This window comes from Aulonocara sp. 'chitande type north' Nkhata Bay, linkage group LG12, assembly GCF_057382095.1.
Source record: "Aulonocara sp. 'chitande type north' Nkhata Bay isolate Kocher_YH1m ecotype deep benthic linkage group LG12, A_spYH_male_GT1.1, whole genome shotgun sequence".
Lineage (NCBI taxonomy): Eukaryota > Metazoa > Chordata > Actinopteri > Cichliformes > Cichlidae > Aulonocara > Aulonocara sp. 'chitande type north' Nkhata Bay.
The window spans coordinates 8384656-8391191 of record NC_141355.1 but is presented as its reverse complement, the minus strand read 5'-3'; the positions used below and the strand labels follow the sequence as shown (position 1 = coordinate 8391191).

At 42.2% G+C, this 6536-nt stretch overlaps 1 pseudogene; it reads left to right on the top strand.

Annotated features, from left to right (window-relative positions):
- Positions 1 to 1577: 1577 nt before the first annotated feature.
- On the top strand, positions 1578 to 5397 carry LOC147316889 (uncharacterized; annotated as a pseudogene).
- Positions 5398 to 6536: the final 1139 nt, after the last annotated feature.

The window sequence follows — 6536 nt, the reverse complement described above, 5'->3', positions numbered from 1 at the left end:
TGATTTATATTATGGTACTTATCATTTGTGATATTTATTACTGTGTGCATACTTTATTAGGAGAGATGAGATTAAATGTTGTCAGACAAATATTCTCTTCCTTGCTGGTTCCATCGAAGGAGAAATGTTCAAGTAAGTATGTAACTGGGACGTAATCCAATTCCACAACACAATGTGACGGGGAATCAGCTGTGTTTTGCTGCCCAATTTATTTAGAATCTGGTGCAAACCGGCGAGCCAGTTCCTGCATACGTAATCAAAGCAAGCCTCGATACGCGCTTTACAAAACTACCACGAGATTACCCGACACACGCTTCAAAGCTTCGACACACAGGAGACATCACTACTGCACACAGCCTTCACACGACAACAGGTGCACCACACTGCTAAGTGTGTTTTGTGTTTAGAGTTTTGCTAAATGGGAGACTGAGCTTTGAATAGTGTTTAAGATTTTGGCAACAGTGGGACTGATTTGATGAAAGAGTTTTCATAGTTGACAGTTTAGTTTTTACAATGGGGTTTAGTGTTTTAGCAATTCAGAAAAACTCTAATACACCTGTGCTTTTCCCAGCAACTGAGGCTTTTACCCTGCACAGTTTAAGGTATGATAAAGCACTGACCTTATAAATGGCACAAAATACACATTTTAGCTGGGAGCTGGTCATTCACAGGGGAAAGGCTCCATTGTACAACAACAACAACAGTAGTAATAGTAATAATAAATTATTGTTAGTCAGGCACGTATATCATATACCAAACATGCTTCCAAACTAATGACATTTTTTTGCATTCTTCACATCAGGTCAAAATGTACTTTTTTTAAAAAAGTGACTGGCACTGCGGAAATGGATCTACAGCACCACTTAAGAAATTTTAATGAACTTCTAACAACTTATTTACAGCTTGAAATACGTGTATGACATTTATTACACACAGATTCAGTGAACCCAATCCAAAGAGGAAGTCTGGAAGTCCGCCATTTTGAATGTAAAATGACATTTTGGCACAGTTTTAGTGTTTTCCAGGCATCGCTGGTTTACACATTCGCCTGCAAAGTGAGAGGTCACTGGTTAAATTCCATTTGGTTACTTCAGGAACTTTTTGGGGTTACTTCAGAAAGGGACATCTTCGTCAAAGCCATGTTTGTGGTGGAATTTTGATCATTTATCACTGGACATAAGATTTTCATCTCTAAAAATGTATTTTGTCCAGTCTGTCCCAAACTTCACACTTTTGATGACAGTCTGGCGACGACTACATGCCAATATCTGGTCACACATGGTGCCACAGTTCTCATATAACATTTTAATCAAGACTACCCCACTGTGATTGAAGCATTTCTTGCAAAACAATCATAACCAAACAAAACCTTTCCTGTTCTGTAAATGAACAGTAGGACAAAATGATTACTAGTCATTGCGGAAAGCACAATTAATGTTTTTGTTTACATCGTTGGAACGAGGAAAAATTCCCCCACCACAAAAACAGAAATACTCATGAAAGCAACCTGTAGTGCAAACACGAGGGCTGAATTTATTACTTCCTGCACTAGAAACCTGCCGATGTTGCTGATATGGATAGATCACCAGTCTTCCTTGTCTTTATCTTATTATCTCCTGTTGAGATGTCGCAGCAGAAAATGCAGCCTGGCCTGTTGAAACATTGTTTTTTTTTAGTGTTTCAACTGAAAAAATAGAATGCCTTTGATCCAAATGGAATGCATCTTGTGAAAAAAGGTGACATCTTGTGACATCACAAGATGATGACATAGATCCTTTGTTATGTCATCATCTTGCTGAGAGAAAAAACCCTTAAGTAGGAGCTTTGCTCTGTTAAACTTTAATGCTCAACGGACCTTGACCTGACAGCAAGCAAACCCTTTTTGGAGAGTTTTGAGAGAATTTTACTTAGCAATTCACCGACCAAGCCGACACATTTCACCATGTCAGCTCACCCATCCTTCAGCTCAAATGAGCTTGGATTAGTTAAAGGGAGCATTTTGGGAAAGCACTACAAGGTAGAGGCTTTCCTTGGAGAAGGGGGCTTTGGTATTGTAGCCAAATGTCGTGATACCATGACTAACCGAGCTGTGGCTATTAAAGTGAACAAGAGCCGCCCTGATATTCTGCAACAGGCGAAATTGGAAATTTTCATCTTGGAGCAGCTGCGAAGGTTGGATTCAGATGCCGCCAACATTGTTCAATGGGACGGCTTTTTTCACGACGGAGAGCGGGTTTGCCTGAAATTTGAACTCCTTGATCAATGCCTGAGGGACTACATATGGGACCGGAAAAACCACTGTCTCCCCATAAGCGAAGTCAGGCCAATTTTAGGTCAACTGACAAATGCTCTGTCCCACCTGGGTTCTGTGGGAATGGTGCACGCTGACCTCAAACCTGGAAACATCATGGTTGTAAACCGCCATGAGTCTCCCATCAAAGTCAAACTTATAGACTTTGGCCTCGCATGTCCTGCGTCTGCAGTGATGCCTGGTGACCGTGTGGGGACGGTTGGTTATTGTGCACCTGAGGTTATGCTTGGCCTTCCTTACAATGAAGCAATTGACATGTGGTCTCTGGGGCTGGTAGCTGTGGAGCTTGCTACAGGGCTGCCACTCTACCCTGGAAATGAAGACTATGATGTTTTGAAATTCATCATAGAGACTCAGGGTCAGCCACCAGATCATGTTCTAGACTCTGGCGTCTACACTGAAGACTATTTCATTGAAGACAAAGACAAGCAACAGCGCTGGACATTTAAGACTGACCAACAATTTCAGTATGAGACAGGATATGAGTCCCTGGAGACAAGATGCATAAAACTGACGCGTCTGGATGACCTTGAACAAATAATAATGTTTAGACGAGGACCAGAAGCTGGCCAACGCTTATTTGTCAGCTTAATTAAACAGATGTTGGCCTTGGATGCACACCAGCGGATAACACCCTCGGAGGTTCTCCGGCATCCCTTTTTCAGCCCTAAGAGTTCCCTGTGCATTGACATGAGTGCTGAAATATCACAAAACCCTGTGGTCTTTCAGCACCCTTCAAACTTGGAAAGCAAGAGATCACAGAAAATCAACTGCAGTTTTCAAAACTCGGTTGAATTTTCTCAGCAAGTATTCGTCCACACATCAGCCAGTCCATCATTCAGCTCAGATGAGCTTGAATTAGTTAAAGGGAGCATTTTGGGAAAGCACTACAAGGTAGAGGCTTTCCTCGGAGAAGGGGGCTTTGGTATTGTAGCCAAATGCCGCGACACAACAACCAACCAAGCTGTTGCCATTAAAGTCAACAAGAGCGACCCTGATATTCTGCAACAGGCACATGTGGAAATTTTCATCCTGGAGCAGCTGCGAAGGTTGGATCCAGATGCCGCCAACATTGTTCAATGGAACGGCTTTTTCCACGACGGACAGCGGGTTTGCCTGAAATTTGAACTCCTTGATCAATGCCTGTGGGACTACATAGGGGACCGGAATAAACAGGGTCTCCCCATAAGCGAAGTCAGGCCAATTTTAGGTCAAATCACAAATGCTCTGTCCCACCTGAGTTCTGTGGGAATAGTGCACGCTGACCTCAAACCTGGAAACATCATGGTTGTAAACCGCCATGAGTCTCCCATCAAAGTCAAACTTATAGACTTTGGCCTCGCATGTCCTGCGTCTGCAGTGATACCTGGTGACTTTGTGGGGACGGTTGGTTACTGTGCACCTGAGGTTATGCTTGGCCTTCCTTACAATGAAGCAAGTGACATGTGGTCTCTGGGGCTGGTGGCTGTGGAGCTTGCTACAGGGCTGCCACTCTACCCTTCGGAGAATGACTATGATTATCTGAAATTCATCATAGAGACTCAGGGTCAGCCACCAGATCATGTGCTAGACTCTGGCGTGTACACTGAAAACTATTTCATTGGAGACAAATACAAGCAACAGCGCTGGACATTTAAGACGGAAGAACAATATAAAGGCTCTGTTCCAGGGACAGGACATGAATCCCTGGAGACAAGATACATAATACTTACACGTCTGGATGACCTTGAACAGCTAATGATGTTTAGACGAGGACCAGAAGCTGGCCAACGCTTATTTGTCAGCCTAATTAAACAGATGTTGGCCTTGGATGCACACCAGCGGATAACACCCTCTCAGGTTCTCCGGCATCCCTTTTTCAGCCCTGGCCTCTCTAAAAGGTTCCCATGTATCAACATTGAAAGACCATACTGAATCAGTCTCCAGCATGGCATCTTCCACCCTGGACAAAAGTGATAAAAATACAAACTGGGGTTGGAAAATGACATTAACAGCAAATTACAATGCAAAAATTAATTAAGCTGCTCCAAAAATGATCACTTTGGCTTCTTTTTTTTTAATTTTCACTCCCCCCACCCCAACCAGTCGTGGCAGAGGGCTGTCCCTTCCTGAGCCTGGCTCTGTTGAAGGTTTCTTCCTTTTTAAAGGGAGTTTTTCCTTCCCACTGTCGCTAAATGCTTGCTCATAGGGAAATCTTCTGATTGTTGGAGTGGCCAAAACTCTAGGGGAAGTAGCAATTCTTGTGAAAATTAAAAAAAAAAAGCCTACCAATCTTCAAAGCGCAGCAGTGGACACCTTACCATCACATCAGTCCTTCAATCAGACCTAAAACACCACCTTTACAGAAATAAATTCCATACAAATTGGAAATAAATTGCGTAATAATTGTTGTTTTTGATTGTTTATAAATATATAGAGCTACCCTTCAGCCTCCTAGTAGACATACCTGTGTTATGAATGTGAAACTCCTCTGATTTTCAGAAAAGTTGACCTCTGACCTTGAAGTCAAGGTCATTGAGATTTAAGCTTCACAGAGATTTTCAGTAGATGCAACCATGGTATTGACTTGAAAATTCTACACTATCAAAGACTTAGGTGCCCACAGCACCTCGCCATATACAAAAGATTTTTCTATTCATTTATGTATTATTAGTTTATTTATTTCTTCATCCCGCTCTCTCTCTTTTTTTTAATTCACCTTTCTGTTGCGATGCTCTGGACATTTCTAAACCCCACAAGTTCAGCCTCAATTTTCAACCCAATTTTCCTATACTTTCACTTGAACACGTCCAGCCTTCACCTCTCACCGGTCCTCGTCCCCTCTTCTCACAGCTTCCTGTGTGGCCTCCCAAATCAAACACAGGCCCAAATCAGCCGTTTCTTCTTCTCTGTTCATTCTCTCTTCATCTTTTCAGTCTTTTCTTGGCGGTTAACTCCCAGCATGGCAAATATGAACTCAGACAGTCCAATGCAGTGCTTTCACACAGTCATGTCACTGGTACACTTTCCAGCTTGTAATTCAGAGCACATGTTCCATTAACATACATGCTGCTGGACCCTTCAGTGTTTTAGGTCAGTTGTACTGTCTTCTGCCTGCTGTTAATTCTTCAAATCTACGGTGTTGTTCTGTCTGTTTTCTGTCTTCATCAGGAGATTGACTGTCCTTTAAGCTTCTTCTCAGGATAAGGGCAGGATGAGAGGTGAAGCTGTAAAATTTCAGCCAAAGCCTGGCCTGTTTTTCGTTCCAATTATGTTAATCTATCATTTTGCCGCTGTACTCATCTGAGGTTGAGCCAAGTCCATGGGCACCTGTATTAACACACTAAGACATTTATTTAATATCATTTTCATTACTATTTCTTAGCACTTTCACTCTCTAATTCCTCTGTTTTCCTTTTGAAACGTCTCTCACAAGCTCACAAGCTATATTCAGACTTCCTGCTTCACTTCCTGCCAGACACACACACACACACACACACACACACACACTCTTCACTTTACTGGATTTTCATCCGTTTCTACAGCCTAATCAAGCTCTTATTTTATGTTCACACTCTATATACCCTCTGTAACTCTACTAATTCTAATATAAAAAGAATGCACCCTCAGTACAGAAAAACAGAAAAGTCAGTGATGCACAAATGTAGCAAAAATAGGAAACATTAGAACTGTAAATGTTTTCTTCCTTGTCTGCAGATTAACAGTCCACAGGTTGGGTGCTTGCACTCTGTTTCGTTCCCTGGAGATGAAGGAGAGAGAGCTCAGAGGACAGCAAGATGGAGGAGTGAAGGAGAAGGTGGTGCAGCTCAGTGTCCAATCAGGAGTGAGCAGTTCTTTCACCACCTTCATTGCTGTCAACAAAGACAACAGAGAGGCGATCCAAGGACCTCTGCACCGCAGACATATTCTACCACCCTGTGAGGTTTGTTTAAAGCAAACAAAGCAATACCATGAAACTGTTAACAGCAGGATGTCAGAGTCAATAGAGAGGACTCAAAAGAGCAACTTCAAATCAAACTATTTATGTAGTAGGTGTTTCTTTGCCAATGTCTTTCCCCTGCATTAGAAAGTAATAAGCCAGATGGAAGTACAACACACATCTATGCATTTCTATAAAAACTGACCTGCCCTGAACTTATAATCTCTCTCTCTCTCTCTTTGTTTTTCCTTAAAGTGATGGCTGTCCATTCGTCCTGTAAAAGTTGTAAATATAAACCTGAATGAA